Below are 14,268 nucleotides of genomic sequence, written 5' to 3' on the forward strand. Positions count from 1 at the left end.
ATACCCAGATTACACCCCCACTGTGCAACAAGCAAGGAACTCCTTCATTCCAATAAAAGCGCAACTAAGAAAGCTCAACCTAAAATACATGCTGCTTTATCCATCACGCCTCAAGATTCTCTATAAAGGAAGAGCTATATTCCTGGAGACCCCAGCCGCAGCAAATTTGTGGCTAGAACATAACAACCTGGCCGACGACAAGGAAGACCCCCCGAGGTCGGAAATGGGATGACCATCTCCACACTGAATTAAGAGGTATACCGAGATCCCCGCCCGCAAGCTTAGTCAAGCAGACTTTCACACTATACCAGAGTCCTACTGAGACGAACGCTTGATCGGGCAAGAACTCCAAGCACCGCACGAGCACCTGCAGAATGACCCACCCCTCCGGAAACTGTGTTGGTAATCTACCTACACGCCGCCCGATCCGGATGACCAGGACTGGTCTGGAAGGCTTGGGACCCCTGAGTGTTGCAAGTTCGAAGCAACTGCTGGGGGCAGTTCAAGGTTTTACTGTTTTGTTTAGTTTGCTTTGTTCATCTTCCCCATTCAAGGTAATGGGAGTTACCCAAGTTACAAAATCTCCCACGTGCGAAACGGATGCTGCTGGGGAGGGTGGACGGGAGGGGGATGGTTGGGACCGGGAGAATTGTACAGAAGGCATCGATGGGTGCCGGACTGTTTCGGTGACAATCGGAGTGACCCGGCATGGCATCCAACGCAAAAATAAGGATAATGACATGGAATGTGAGGGGATTGGGAACCTACTTACGCCGAAATAGAATCAAGTCATACTTGAACAGGAAAAAAGTGCAAATAGCACTATTGCAGGAGACCCACTGCACGGCGGACTCCCTGGCCAGGCTGGGGGAACACTGGGGAGGACAGGGAGTGGGCACCGCCTACTCCAAATTTGCAACGGGTGTGTACACCTGGATCCACCCCCAACTCCCATTCCATCTAATCAGGTCGGATATTGACCCTGAGGGGAGGTTTGTCATACTCTGCGGCCGACTGGAACACGAAGAAGTATGCATAATAAACTCTTACCTCCCCAAAACCAACATCCCAGCTCATTTGAACGCCATGTATGCTAAAATCGCACCCTACAGGCATGGAGTTTTTCTCTGGGGGGGAGACTTTAATTGTGTCCATGATGTGAACCTAGACAGGTCCCTGCCCCACCCGAAAGGCCCCTCACCGGCAACCACAGCTCTGTCCCTATTAACAAATAGATTGAATCTAGCCGACACTTGGAGGGAACGTCATCCGGATTCCAGGGGGTACTCATATTTCTCCTCCCCGCATGATCTCCACACAAGGATAGATTACATTTTCATAGGCAAAGAACACCTGTCACAAATAGAGGAGGCACAGCATTTAGGCAGGACCATCTCTGACCACTCCCTGCTTTTAATAGAATGGAATCAAACTGGCCCTAGACCCCCCACCCCTATGTAGAGGATGCCGATAGACAAGAAATTGAAGGGGACGGGGCTGTTCATTCAGTCAAGAGGACTCACAAGTAAAAGGCTCCTGAGGCATTAGTGTTGAATTTGGCGCAAAATGCATTGTGTTGTCGTGTAATATGAATGAACATACAATTTCAATCTTCAATAAAGAAAGATCTATTAAAAAATCAACACTTGCAAATTAAGAAAGTTTCTGTCCAGTCATGTGCCAAAAATAGTGAATGCTTTACGAATGTGCGTGTCATCCTTTAGAGCAGGGGCCGATTTAAATTTCCCATTATCATTCCAATATTAGTACATGTGTTGCAGAAGCAAGCGCAAAGGGAGAGTCAATCAAACCATTGATTAGGACCTCTGGTCAAAGGTTTGCCATACCAAATGTCCTTATTTCAGAGGGCAGAAAGTCCAAACACCATTTAGATATCGGGTGGTATGAAATGAAGAGGCAAACAACAACGAATAAGCATTCTTTGCTGCTGTATTGATCTGGCCCTAAAGGGTTTTAGTTTAATGCCAATTATATTTAAAGATATAAAGATTAATGGTCCAGGGTGCTTGCAAAATGAAAACCCCCTCCCCATCACAATGGCTGGGTCATACAAGCCTGAGAGCATCACAATAGACCCAATAGACATGAGAAAAACTCGGTACCTCTGAGTGTATGTGGGCCCATGGCTGTATCAAGGACAAGGCAAAAACAGGAGGTGGCTTAAGGAGTCAGCACCAGAGGCTGTCCGATTGAGCCCTGTAAGCAACAGATGTTGGACCATCCTATAAAGGATTCTGAGGCTGATTTCAATTTTAACTTTGCTGCTGATTTAAGGATTGCTCAACCTTCGACCCACGTCTAGTTTGCTTGGATAAGCCCTGGAAATCTTTTACAGCTTGTACTGGTGGGAGATGATGTGACTTTATCAACTGCAACGGGATATGAGGCATGTGTGCCACAAAAAGCAGGTCTAGGATTTTTTTATAAGAAAGCCGCTTTAAGAAGGGAACTTTGGGCAACCCCACTGAGAGCAAAAGTATTACACAAAAGGTAAGGGGGTCAGTGGGTCAACTGATACAATAAACTAACTCACAGTCAAATGTGCTAAGTCCAAATACTACCTGTTTCTACATTTTCCAGGCTTTTTGTCTCATTTCTTAACAGATCCATTCCTATGTACCTCTGTGCTTTCCACAGAGTTTTCATTGTAAGGGAGGGACATACAGTATACCTTAAACATTCCTGGGCAGGGAAGACTCTATGTAAAAGCAAGAGTAGCAGACAGCTTAAAAGAATCATCAGCAGGACCCTCTAGACCTTCCCCAAAAAACATAACATTATTTCTCTGCATGCATGTGCGTTGAACAGCGCAAGTAGTTTGGTTAATGTCAGTGGATAAATGTCACTTTCCCACAGCGCAGAACAAAATCACTTGTACAGGCCCCTTCTGCAAAAGCATTACCACTGTAGAAAGCAGTGAAGGTGAGGCAGTGTGCAGTCACCTCCGACACTTCCCTCCTCTGATCGGCCACGATCGGCCAAGGACCTCTCTATGAGAGCTGAGGGTGGAATTTTCTGGACCTCTGTAACTTAGGGAGACATGGCAAAAGGGATCCTCAATCAACAGCTCAGCCTTTGCTTTGTGGCCTGTCCGTATATATCTGTTCTCCAAATTACCTGCCGCTGCCCAGGTGTCAGCTGGTGGGATGGAATGACCTCCCAGGTAGGATCCTGGCAGATGATTTGCATAGGCAAACCCCCTCGCTCTCTTTCTTACCCCTGCTTACTCCACAGTAGCAAGTATCTGGGCAAAATATAGTGGTCGAGGTAGGGTAGCAGTAACTAGCAACTCTGAGAAAGTAAATCTGGGGAGCTTGGCGACTTGTGGGGAACAACTGCAGAGCTCATCTCCCAGAACTTTGTGGCACGGGGAGAAGGTCTGTGGGATTTCAGTAACTTGGAGACATGCGACCTGGTCGGGAGTGCTTCAGGTCTCCTTCCTTGCATGTTCCAAGCAACTCAACAAAGCATCAACAGGCTGCCATGCCAGCCACAGAGCCCCTTTCCACATGATTAAAAGCCTAAAATCTTTTCCATGCAAACACATAGCCACCGAAAACCATATTTTCTTTGTTTTCTCTCTCTCTGTCTCTCTCTCCTCCCTCCCTCCCCCATAACCCCCCCCTCCCTACCATTCATTTTAAGTTTTCCTGCACTGCAGCACATTGTGACAATGGTATTTCACAATGGGACTGTTTGAAAGTTACAGAAATAAAAAAAGAATTAACCAACTAAAAGCAGCCAAATCCGGAGTACACTGCTAAGCCACAATTAAAGATTAAGGCCTAGAAGCAAGTAAAGCTGTAGTTCAGAGCGATGTTTGCAAATAGCTCCTTAAAGCAGTTGACGCTGGAGTGCACAACAAGAGGAAAAGTGATAATACTGAGTTTGGTAGAATGGGATAAAAAACAAAAGCAGCGTGCCACTTCTAAAAGTACAAGTCAAGAAATTGAAGGAGATGGGGCTGTTCATTCAGTCAATAGGACTCACAAGTAAAAGTCTCCCGAGGCATTAGTGTTGAATTTGGCCCAAAATGTATTGTGTTGTCGTGTATTATGTATGAAAATACAATTTCAATCTTCATTAAAAAAAGATGTATTAAAAAATAAATACTTGCAGATTAAGAAAGTTTCTGTCCTGTCGTGTGCCAAAAATAGTGAATGCTTTACGAATGTGCGTGTCATCCTTTGAAGCAGGGGCCAATTCTATTTTCCCATTTTCATTCCAATATTAGTACATGTTTTGCTGAGGTACATAGGAATGGATCTGTTAAGAAATGAAACCAAAAGCCTGGAAAAATGTTGAAACAGGTAGGATTTGGACTTACAATAAACGGACTCACAGTCAGATGTGCTATCCCTTGACCCACTGACCCGCTTACCTTTTGTGTAATCCTTTTGCTCTCAGCAGTGTTGTCCAAAGTTCCCTACTTAAAGAGACTTTCTTATAAAAAAAGATCCTAGACATGTTTTTTATGGCCCACATGCCTCATATCCCGTTGCTCTTGATAAACTCACATCATCTCCCACCAATACAAGCTGTAAAAGATGTCAAGGGCATAGCCAAGGAAATTAGACGTGGGCCGAAGGTTGAGCAATCCTTAAATCAGCAGCAAAAATAACATTGAAATCAGCTTCAGAATCTCTTAAAGGATGGGCCAACACTGGTTGCTTGCAGGGCGCAATCGGGCTGACGCCTTAAGGCAAGCGCAAAGGGAGAGCCAACCAAACCATTGATTAGGACCTCTGGACTTTCTGCTCTTTAACATAAGGACATTTGATATGGCAAACGTTTGACCAAACACCATTTAGATGTCGGATGGTATGGAATTAAGCGGCAAACAGCAATACATCAGCATTCTTTGCTGCTTTATTGATCTGGTCCTAAAGGGTTTGGTTTAATGCCAATTATATTTAAAGATAAAAAGATTCATGCTCAACGGTGCTTGCAAATCGACACCCCTCTCCCCATCACGATGGCTGGGTGATGCAAGAGTGAGAGCATCACAGCAGACCCAGAGACATGAGAAACACTCTGTACCTCTGAGTGCATGTGGGCCCATGGCTGGATCAAGGACAAGGCAAGAATAGGAGATGGCTTAAGGTGTCAGGACCCAGGCTGCCCCATTGCGCACTGCCAGCAACAGATGTTGGACCATCCTTTAAGAGATTCTGAGGCTTATTTCAATGTTAACTTTGCTGCTGATTAAAGGATTGCTCAACCTTCGACCCGCGTCTAGTTTGCTTGGCTAAGCCCTGAAAATCTTTTACAGCTTGTATTGGTGGGAGATGATGTGAGTTTATCAAGAGCAACGGGATATGAGGCATGTGTGCCACAAAATGCAGGTCTATGATCTTTTATTTGAAAGCCACTTTGGAAAACCCTACTGAGAACAAAAGGATTACACAAAAGGAAAGGGGGTCAGGGGGGCAAGGGATAGCACATCTGAATGTGAGTCAGTTAATTGTAAGTCCAAATCCTACGCGTTTCGACATTTTTCCAGGCTTTTTGTTTCAGTTCTTAACAGATCCATTCCTATGTACCTCTGTGCTTTCAACAGAGTTTTCATTGTAATGGAGGGACATGCAGTATGCCTTAAACATGCCTGGGTAGGGAAGACTATGTAAAAGCAAGAGTAGCAGACAGCTTAATAAATCATCAGCAGGACCCTCTAGACCTTCCCCAAAAAACATAACATGATTTCTATGCATGTATGTGCGTTGAACAGCGCAAGTAATTTGGTTAATGTCAGTGGATAAATGTCACTTTCCCACAGCGCAGACAAAATCACTTGTACAGGCCCCTTCTGCAAAAGCATTACCGCTGTAGAAAGCAGTGAAAAGGTGAGGCAGTGTGCAGTCCCCCCACCCCCGACCCTGATCGGCCACGATCGGCCAAGGACCTCTCTATAAGAGCTGAGGGTGGAATTTTTCTGGACCTCAGTAACTTAGGGAGACATGGCTAAAGGGATCCTCAATCAACGGCCCAGCTTTTGCTCTGTGGCCTGTCCGAATATGTCTGTTCTCCAAATTACCTGCCGCTGCCCAGGTGTCAGATGGTGAGATGGAATGACCTCCCAGGAAGCATACTGGCAGATGATTTGCATAGGCACACCCCCTCTCTCTTAGCCCTGCTTACTCCACAGTAGCAAGTATCTGGGGAAAATATAGTGGTCGAGGTGGGGTAGCAGTAACTAGCAACTCTGAGAAAGTAAATCTGGGACACTTGGCGACCTGTGGGGAACAACTGCAGAGCTCAGTGCCCAGAAGTTTGTGGCACAGGGAGGAGGTCTGTTGGATTTCAGTAACTTGGAGACATGCAACCTGGTCGGGAGTGCTTCAGGTCTCCTTCCTTGCATGTTCCAAGCAACTCAACAAAGCATCAACAGGCTGAGATACCAACCACAGAGCCCCTTTCCACTTGATTAAAAGGCTAAAATCTTTTCCATGCAAATACATAGCCCCCAAATACCATATTTTCTTTGTTTTCTCTCTCTCTCCTCCCTGTCTCCTTCCCTCGCTCCCTCCCACCCTCCCGCACTCTCTCTTCCCCCCAGCCCCTCTCCCTCTCCCTACCATTAATTTTAAGTTTTCATGCACTGCAGCACATTGTGGCAATGGTATTTCACAATGGGACTGTTTGAAAGTTACAGAAATCAAAAAAGAAATCAACCAACTAAAAGCAGCCAAACCCGGAGTACTCTGCTCAGCCCCATTTAAAGATTAAGGCCCAGAAGCAAGTAAAGCTGTAGTTCAGAGCGATATTTGCAAATAGCACCTTAAAGCAGTTTACGCTGGAGTGCACAACAAGGGGGAAAGTGATAATACTGAGTTTGGTAGAATGGGATAAAAAAAAACAAAAGAAGCGTGCCACTTGTAAAAGTACAAGTCAAGAAATTGAAGGGGACGGGGCTGTTCATTCAGTCAAGAGGACTCACAAGTAAAAGGCTCCTGAGGCATTAGTGTTGAATTTGGCGCAAAATGCATTGTGTTGTCGTGTAATATGAATGAACATACAATTTCAATCTTCAATAAAGAAAGATCTATTAAAAAATCAACACTTGCAAATTAAGAAAGTTTCTGTCCAGTCATGTTCCAAAAATAGTGAATGCTTTACGAATGTGCGTGTCATCCTTTAGAGCAGGGGCCGATTTAAATTTCCCATTATCATTCCAATATTAGTACATGTGTTGCAGAAGCAAGCGCAAAGGGAGAGTCAATCAAACCATTGATTAGGACCTCTGGTCAAAGGTTTGCCATACCAAATGTCCTTATTTCAGAGGGCAGAAAGTCCAAACACCATTTAGATATCGGGTGGTATGAAATGAAGAGGCAAACAACAACGAATAAGCATTCTTTGCTGCTGTATTGATCTGGCCCTAAAGGGTTTTAGTTTAATGCCAATTATATTTAAAGATATAAAGATTAATGGTCCAGGGTGCTTGCAAAATGAAAACCCCCTCCCCATCACAATGGCTGGGTCATACAAGCCTGAGAGCATCACAATAGACCCAATAGACATGAGAAAAACTCGGTACCTCTGAGTGTATGTGGGCCCATGGCTGTATCAAGGACAAGGCAAAAACAGGAGGTGGCTTAAGGAGTCAGCACCAGAGGCTGTCCGATTGAGCCCTGTAAGCAACAGATGTTGGACCATCCTATAAAGGATTCTGAGGCTGATTTCAATTTTAACTTTGCTGCTGATTTAAGGATTGCTCAACCTTCGACCCACGTCTAGTTTGCTTGGATAAGCCCTGGAAATCTTTTACAGCTTGTACTGGTGGGAGATGATGTGACTTTATCAACTGCAACGGGATATGAGGCATGTGTGCCACAAAAAGCAGGTCTAGGATTTTTTTATAAGAAAGCCGCTTTAAGAAGGGAACTTTGGGCAACCCCACTGAGAGCAAAAGTATTACACAAAAGGTAAGGGGGTCAGTGGGTCAACTGATACAATAAACTAACTCACAGTCAAATGTGCTAAGTCCAAATACTACCTGTTTCTACATTTTCCAGGCTTTTTGTCTCATTTCTTAACAGATCCATTCCTATGTACCTCTGTGCTTTCAACAGAGTTTTCATTGTAATGGAGGGACATGCAGTATGCCTTAAACATGCCTGGGCAGGGAAGACTATGTAAAAGCAAGAGTAGCAGACAGCTTAATAAATCATCAGCAGGACCCTCTAGACCTTCCCCAAAAAACATAACATGATTTCTATGCATGTATGTGCGTTGAACAGCGCAAGTAATTTGGTTAATGTCAGTGGATAAATGTCACTTTCCCACAGCGCAGACAAAATCACTTGTACAGGCCCCTTCTGCAAAAGCATTACCGCTGTAGAAAGCAGTGAAAAGGTGAGGCAGTGTGCAGTCCCCCCACCCCCGACCCTGATCGGCCAAGGACCTCTCTATAAGAGCTGAGGGTGGAATTTTTCTGGACCTCAGTAACTTAGGGAGACATGGCTAAAGGGATCCTCAATCAACGGCCCAGCTTTTGCTCTGTGGCCTGTCCGAATATGTCTGTTCTCCAAATTACCTGCCGCTGCCCAGGTGTCAGATGGTGAGATGGAATGACCTCCCAGGAAGCATACTGGCAGATGATTTGCATAGGCACACCCCCTCTCTCTTAGCCCTGCTTACTCCACAGTAGCAAGTATCTGGGGAAAATATAGTGGTCGAGGTGGGGTAGCAGTAACTAGCAACTCTGAGAAAGTAAATCTGGGACACTTGGCGACCTGTGGGGAACAACTGCAGAGCTCAGTGCCCAGAAGTTTGTGGCACAGGGAGGAGGTCTGTTGGATTTCAGTAACTTGGAGACATGCAACCTGGTCGGGAGTGCTTCAGGTCTCCTTCCTTGCATGTTCCAAGCAACTCAACAAAGCATCAACAGGCTGAGATACCAACCACAGAGCCCCTTTCCACTTGATTAAAAGGCTAAAATCTTTTCCATGCAAATACATAGCCCCCAAATACCATATTTTCTTTGTTTTCTCTCTCTCTCCTCCCTGTCTCCTTCCCTCGCTCCCTCCCACCCTCCCGCACTCTCTCTTCCCCCCAGCCCCTCTCCCTCTCCCTACCATTAATTTTAAGTTTTCATGCACTGCAGCACATTGTGGCAATGGTATTTCACAATGGGACTGTTTGAAAGTTACAGAAATCAAAAAAGAAATCAACCAACTAAAAGCAGCCAAACCCGGAGTACTCTGCTCAGCCCCATTTAAAGATTAAGGCCCAGAAGCAAGTAAAGCTGTAGTTCAGAGCGATATTTGCAAATAGCACCTTAAAGCAGTTTACGCTGGAGTGCACAACAAGGGGGAAAGTGATAATACTGAGTTTGGTAGAATGGGATAAAAAAAAACAAAAGAAGCGTGCCACTTGTAAAAGTACAAGTCAAGAAATTGAAGGGGACGGGGCTGTTCATTCAGTCAAGAGGACTCACAAGTAAAAGGCTCCTGAGGCATTAGTGTTGAATTTGGCGCAAAATGCATTGTGTTGTCGTGTAATATGAATGAACATACAATTTCAATCTTCAATAAAGAAAGATCTATTAAAAAATCAACACTTGCAAATTAAGAAAGTTTCTGTCCAGTCATGTTCCAAAAATAGTGAATGCTTTACGAATGTGCGTGTCATCCTTTAGAGCAGGGGCCGATTTAAATTTCCCATTATCATTCCAATATTAGTACATGTGTTGCAGAAGCAAGCGCAAAGGGAGAGTCAATCAAACCATTGATTAGGACCTCTGGTCAAAGGTTTGCCATACCAAATGTCCTTATTTCAGAGGGCAGAAAGTCCAAACACCATTTAGATATCGGGTGGTATGAAATGAAGAGGCAAACAACAACGAATAAGCATTCTTTGCTGCTGTATTGATCTGGCCCTAAAGGGTTTTAGTTTAATGCCAATTATATTTAAAGATATAAAGATTAATGGTCCAGGGTGCTTGCAAAATGAAAACCCCCTCCCCATCACAATGGCTGGGTCATACAAGCCTGAGAGCATCACAATAGACCCAATAGACATGAGAAAAACTCGGTACCTCTGAGTGTATGTGGGCCCATGGCTGTATCAAGGACAAGGCAAAAACAGGAGGTGGCTTAAGGAGTCAGCACCAGAGGCTGTCCGATTGAGCCCTGTAAGCAACAGATGTTGGACCATCCTATAAAGGATTCTGAGGCTGATTTCAATTTTAACTTTGCTGCTGATTTAAGGATTGCTCAACCTTCGACCCACGTCTAGTTTGCTTGGATAAGCCCTGGAAATCTTTTACAGCTTGTACTGGTGGGAGATGATGTGACTTTATCAACTGCAACGGGATATGAGGCATGTGTGCCACAAAAAGCAGGTCTAGGATTTTTTTATAAGAAAGCCGCTTTAAGAAGGGAACTTTGGGCAACCCCACTGAGAGCAAAAGTATTACACAAAAGGTAAGGGGGTCAGTGGGTCAACTGATACAATAAACTAACTCACAGTCAAATGTGCTAAGTCCAAATACTACCTGTTTCTACATTTTCCAGGCTTTTTGTCTCATTTCTTAACAGATCCATTCCTATGTACCTCTGTGCTTTCAACAGAGTTTTCATTGTAATGGAGGGACATGCAGTATGCCTTAAACATGCCTGGGCAGGGAAGACTATGTAAAAGCAAGAGTAGCAGACAGCTTAATAAATCATCAGCAGGACCCTCTAGACCTTCCCCAAAAAACATAACATGATTTCTATGCATGTATGTGCGTTGAACAGCGCAAGTAATTTGGTTAATGTCAGTGGATAAATGTCACTTTCCCACAGCGCAGACAAAATCACTTGTACAGGCCCCTTCTGCAAAAGCATTACCGCTGTAGAAAGCAGTGAAAAGGTGAGGCAGTGTGCAGTCCCCCCACCCCCGACCCTGATCGGCCACGATCGGCCAAGGACCTCTCTATAAGAGCTGAGGGTGGAATTTTTCTGGACCTCAGTAACTTAGGGAGACATGGCTAAAGGGATCCTCAATCAACGGCCCAGCTTTTGCTCTGTGGCCTGTCCGAATATGTCTGTTCTCCAAATTACCTGCCGCTGCCCAGGTGTCAGATGGTGAGATGGAATGACCTCCCAGGAAGCATACTGGCAGATGATTTGCATAGGCACACCCCCTCTCTCTTAGCCCTGCTTACTCCACAGTAGCAAGTATCTGGGGAAAATATAGTGGTCGAGGTGGGGTAGCAGTAACTAGCAACTCTGAGAAAGTAAATCTGGGACACTTGGCGACCTGTGGGGAACAACTGCAGAGCTCAGTGCCCAGAAGTTTGTGGCACAGGGAGGAGGTCTGTTGGATTTCAGTAACTTGGAGACATGCAACCTGGTCGGGAGTGCTTCAGGTCTCCTTCCTTGCATGTTCCAAGCAACTCAACAAAGCATCAACAGGCTGAGATACCAACCACAGAGCCCCTTTCCACTTGATTAAAAGGCTAAAATCTTTTCCATGCAAATACATAGCCCCCAAATACCATATTTTCTTTGTTTTCTCTCTCTCTCCTCCCTGTCTCCTTCCCTCGCTCCCTCCCACCCTCCCGCACTCTCTCTTCCCCCCAGCCCCTCTCCCTCTCCCTACCATTAATTTTAGGTTTTCATGCACTGCAGCACATTGTGGCAATGGTATTTCACAATGGGACTGTTTGAAAGTTACAGAAATCAAAAAAGAAATCAACCAACTAAAAGCAGCCAAACCCGGAGTACTCTGCTCAGCCCCATTTAAAGATTAAGGCCCAGAAGCAAGTAAAGCTGTAGTTCAGAGCGATATTTGCAAATAGCACCTTAAAGCAGTTTACGCTGGAGTGCACAACAAGGGGGAAAGTGATAATACTGAGTTTGGTAGAATGGGATAAAAAAAAACAAAAGAAGCGTGCCACTTGTAAAAGTACAAGTCAAGAAATTGAAGGGGACGGGGCTGTTCATTCAGTCAAGAGGACTCACAAGTAAAAGGCTCCTGAGGCATTAGTGTTGAATTTGGCGCAAAATGCATTGTGTTGTCGTGTAATATGAATGAACATACAATTTCAATCTTCAATAAAGAAAGATCTATTAAAAAATCAACACTTGCAAATTAAGAAAGTTTCTGTCCAGTCATGTTCCAAAAATAGTGAATGCTTTACGAATGTGCGTGTCATCCTTTAGAGCAGGGGCCGATTTAAATTTCCCATTATCATTCCAATATTAGTACATGTGTTGCAGAAGCAAGCGCAAAGGGAGAGTCAATCAAACCATTGATTAGGACCTCTGGTCAAAGGTTTGCCATACCAAATGTCCTTATTTCAGAGGGCAGAAAGTCCAAACACCATTTAGATATCGGGTGGTATGAAATGAAGAGGCAAACAACAACGAATAAGCATTCTTTGCTGCTGTATTGATCTGGCCCTAAAGGGTTTTAGTTTAATGCCAATTATATTTAAAGATATAAAGATTAATGGTCCAGGGTGCTTGCAAAATGAAAACCCCCTCCCCATCACAATGGCTGGGTCATACAAGCCTGAGAGCATCACAATAGACCCAATAGACATGAGAAAAACTCGGTACCTCTGAGTGTATGTGGGCCCATGGCTGTATCAAGGACAAGGCAAAAACAGGAGGTGGCTTAAGGAGTCAGCACCAGAGGCTGTCCGATTGAGCCCTGTAAGCAACAGATGTTGGACCATCCTATAAAGGATTCTGAGGCTGATTTCAATTTTAACTTTGCTGCTGATTTAAGGATTGCTCAACCTTCGACCCACGTCTAGTTTGCTTGGATAAGCCCTGGAAATCTTTTACAGCTTGTACTGGTGGGAGATGATGTGACTTTATCAACTGCAACGGGATATGAGGCATGTGTGCCACAAAAAGCAGGTCTAGGATTTTTTTATAAGAAAGCCGCTTTAAGAAGGGAACTTTGGGCAACCCCACTGAGAGCAAAAGTATTACACAAAAGGTAAGGGGGTCAGTGGGTCAACTGATACAATAAACTAACTCACAGTCAAATGTGCTAAGTCCAAATACTACCTGTTTCTACATTTTCCAGGCTTTTTGTCTCATTTCTTAACAGATCCATTCCTATGTACCTCTGTGCTTTCCACAGAGTTTTCATTGTAAGGGAGGGACATACAGTATACCTTAAACATTCCTGGGCAGGGAAGACTCTATGTAAAAGCAAGAGTAGCAGACAGCTTAAAAGAATCATCAGCAGGACCCTCTAGACCTTCCCCAAAAAACATAACATTATTTCTCTGCATGCATGTGCGTTGAACAGCGCAAGTAGTTTGGTTAATGTCAGTGGATAAATGTCACTTTCCCACAGCGCAGAACAAAATCACTTGTACAGGCCCCTTCTGCAAAAGCATTACCACTGTAGAAAGCAGTGAAGGTGAGGCAGTGTGCAGTCACCTCCGACACTTCCCTCCTCTGATCGGCCACGATCGGCCAAGGACCTCTCTATGAGAGCTGAGGGTGGAATTTTCTGGACCTCTGTAACTTAGGGAGACATGGCAAAAGGGATCCTCAATCAACAGCTCAGCCTTTGCTTTGTGGCCTGTCCGTATATATCTGTTCTCCAAATTACCTGCCGCTGCCCAGGTGTCAGCTGGTGAGATGGAATGACCTCCCAGGTAGGATCCTGGCAGATGATTTGCATAGGCAAACCCCCTCGCTCTCTTTCTTACCCCTGCTTACTCCACAGTAGCAAGTATCTGGGCAAAATATAGTGGTCGAGGTAGGGTAGCAGTAACTAGCAACTCTGAGAAAGTAAATCTGGGGAGCTTGGCGACTTGTGGGGAACAACTGCAGAGCTCATCTCCCAGAACTTTGTGGCACGGGGAGAAGGTCTGTGGGATTTCAGTAACTTGGAGACATGCGACCTGGTCGGGAGTGCTTCAGGTCTCCTTCCTTGCATGTTCCAAGCAACTCAACAAAGCATCAACAGGCTGCCATGCCAGCCACAGAGCCCCTTTCCACATGATTAAAAGCCTAAAATCTTTTCCATGCAAACACATAGCCACCGAAAACCATATTTTCTTTGTTTTCTCTCTCTCTGTCTCTCTCTCCTCCCTCCCTCCCCCATAACCCCCCCCTCCCTACCATTCATTTTAAGTTTTCCTGCACTGCAGCACATTGTGACAATGGTATTTCACAATGGGACTGTTTGAAAGTTACAGAAATAAAAAAAGAATTAACCAACTAAAAGCAGCCAAATCCGGAGTACACTGCTAAGCCACAATTAAAGATTAAGGCCTAGAAGCAAGTA

General features: G+C 44.8%; 4 non-coding genes across 4 annotated transcripts; all 4 read right to left on the minus strand.

The window, feature by feature from the left end:
- Nucleotides 1–1,682: 1,682 nt before the first annotated feature.
- LOC138565221 (U6 spliceosomal RNA) lies at nt 1,683–1,789 on the minus strand. Its single transcript, XR_011301120.1, has one exon. It is a non-coding gene; the product is annotated as a U6 spliceosomal RNA (small nuclear RNA).
- Nucleotides 1,790–7,117: 5,328 nt separating this feature from the next.
- On the minus strand, nt 7,118–7,224 carry LOC138565222 (U6 spliceosomal RNA). The gene has a single exon (XR_011301121.1). It is a non-coding gene; the product is annotated as a U6 spliceosomal RNA (small nuclear RNA).
- A 2,395-nt stretch (nt 7,225–9,619) lies between these two features.
- On the minus strand, nt 9,620–9,726 carry LOC138565223 (U6 spliceosomal RNA). The gene has a single exon (XR_011301122.1). It is a non-coding gene; the product is annotated as a U6 spliceosomal RNA (small nuclear RNA).
- Nucleotides 9,727–12,131: 2,405 nt separating this feature from the next.
- LOC138565224 (U6 spliceosomal RNA) lies at nt 12,132–12,238 on the minus strand. Its single transcript, XR_011301123.1, has one exon. It is a non-coding gene; the product is annotated as a U6 spliceosomal RNA (small nuclear RNA).
- Nucleotides 12,239–14,268: the final 2,030 nt, after the last annotated feature.

Source organism: Ambystoma mexicanum, chromosome 1q (genome assembly GCF_040938575.1).
Source record: "Ambystoma mexicanum isolate Mex_15411 chromosome 1q, UKY_AmexF1_1, whole genome shotgun sequence".
Lineage (NCBI taxonomy): Eukaryota > Metazoa > Chordata > Amphibia > Caudata > Ambystomatidae > Ambystoma > Ambystoma mexicanum.